Source organism: Penaeus chinensis, chromosome 27, assembly GCF_019202785.1.
Source record: "Penaeus chinensis breed Huanghai No. 1 chromosome 27, ASM1920278v2, whole genome shotgun sequence".
NCBI lineage: Eukaryota > Metazoa > Arthropoda > Malacostraca > Decapoda > Penaeidae > Penaeus > Penaeus chinensis.
The window spans coordinates 1,120,417-1,122,916 of record NC_061845.1 but is presented as its reverse complement, the minus strand read 5'-3'; positions in this window follow the sequence as shown (position 1 = coordinate 1,122,916).

Genomic DNA, 2,500 nt, shown 5'->3' with positions numbered 1-2,500 from the left:
ATATTTAAAAGATAACGCGACTGTGGGTCCAGTTGATGCCAGCGGAAGTATTGCAGTTGGGAAAGTGTTTATAGAGCTGATAACAGGTAGTATAAATATACTCCATAATTAGTAGATTCCTTAGCAAATTCATAAACTTTAAAATTAATCATCATCATCATCGTCGTCGTCATTATCATCATCGTCATCATCGTCGTCGTCGTCTTTATCCTCATCATCGTCGTCGTCATCATCATTATCATCATCATCATCATCATCGTCGTCGTTGTCGTCATCATCATCATCATCATCGTCGTCGTCGTCATCATTATCATCATCATCATCGTCGTCGTCATTATCATTATCATCATCATCATCATCATCGTCGTCGTCATCATCATTATCATCATCATCATCATCATCGTCGTCGTCATCATCCCAACCATCATCATCGTCATCATCGCCGTCATCGTCGTCATCATCATTATTATCATTATCATTATAAGGATTATAATCCTTTTTATAATTTCCAAAACAATCATCATCAGCATTATAACAATGATGACGAAGATAACAATAACAGCGACAATAACAATAGTGATAGCAACAACACCAATAACAACAACAACAACAACAACTCCAAAATAAACAACAATAAACCTCTTATGCAATAATTACCCTCATTATTTTCTCTTTCCACTCCCTACCATCATCACCGCCACTCCCACTCCCTCTTCTTCGTCACAACACCAGTTCCATCTAAGCTGCTGATCAAGAAAGGAAAAATAAATTGCTTTGTCAGAACTTTCGTCACTACTAATTGACGTGTTTGATAAAATAATGTCTTTTTAATTGATGCGAAAGAAGAGGTTTTTTCAACTTGAGGGGAAAGACGGAGAAGAAAGTGTTTTGTTCTCGCTCTCTCTCTCTCTCTCTCTCTCTCTCTCTCTCTCTCTCTCTCTCTCTCTCTCTCTTTCTATCTCTTTCTCTCTCGATTCTTTTCTTTCTTTCTTTTTTCTTTCGAGTTGTTAATTAATTTCCGATCGTTCAAGAAGTTGTAGACGAAGTTCATTTTCTGCCATTTTTTGCATTTTTCTTTTTCTCTTTTTTTTTTTTTTGTCCTTTTTTACTTAGTTAGTCCTTTTTTCGTTGTTTTTTCTTTATTTTCTTTTCTTTTTAAGTTCGTTGTCATCTTACTATTTCTTTCTCCTTGTCTCCTTCCTCATTCTTTTCTTTCTCGTTGCTTTCCCTTACTTATCATTCCCTATTTATCTTCCTCTCGCTTTTCTGTTTGTTTTCTTTATCTTATTTATTTTTCTTTCTTTCCTTTATCTGCTTCCTTTCACTTTTCCCTCCTTCCAACTTATTCCTGTCTCCGTTTCTTCCTTATTTACTAACATTTTTGTTTCTCCTTTTTCTTTTTTTCTTTCTTCCCCACTTTCCCTCTCCCCTTCTTATTTGCTTCTCTCCTTTTCTCTCTTCTTCTTCCTCTCTCTCTCTCCCTTTCGCCCCCTCCTCCTCATCCCCTCTCTCTTCTATCTCTATCTCCTTCTCCTCTTACGAAGATCAAACAGGCATGTATTAATAATAATCAAACATATATTGCCTTTATCTATAAACAAAGTCCGAAAAAAAGCAATATGCATTATAGATCAATCACAACGTTTCAAGATATTAGGCAATCATTTGCAATCGGAAAAAGAGAGAAATGAATGGTGTTGCATTCATATCTGCCGCTCATGTGTTCATATTTAAGTGTGTGTGTATGTGCACGTACGCATATACATACATACATATAAACACACACACACACGTACAAGCAAACAAACACACACACACTTACACAGCAAAAAACACGACACACAAAAAAACAATGAAACAAACAAGCAAATACACACACGAACGTAAACAATAACACCCAAACACAAATAAACAAACAAACAAACAAACAAACACACGTCCAATACGTCCCTCTCTCCTTCCCTTAAAAGGCTCAATGGAACTGAGGATACGAGGCAAAAGGAACTTACACACCTGACCTTTCGCGCCCCACACGGGTTCAAAAAGGACGCAAGTGAAGGTCGCATAAAACAAAGGAAATAATACTGTAAACTTAATTTGATAAGAACACATTCATGGTAAAAGGAAAGAATGTTTGACGAGTTTTTTTTTTTTTTTCTAAACTTTCATTATCACGGTGTAAATCAAACAATGAAGGTTATATTCCTAAAGTCATTATACATATTATAATAATATTTACATTGCCATAAAAGTGATTCAAATTTTAGACCCATCCATAAATTTCGTAAATTTGGATAAAAGAGTAATTTCAGTTAAAAAAATCAAATTACATTTTATTTACTCTCTTCATTTTCGTTTTCTTTCCCTGGTTTATTCAGTGTCTCTGTTCTATTTTCTGAATTTTGTTCCATTTTAGTGTTATTGTCTGTTTGTTTGGTCTTGAAATCACTCATTTTCTCCATTTGAATTCATCTTAGTTTTTTTATTTCTTAGTTTTTTT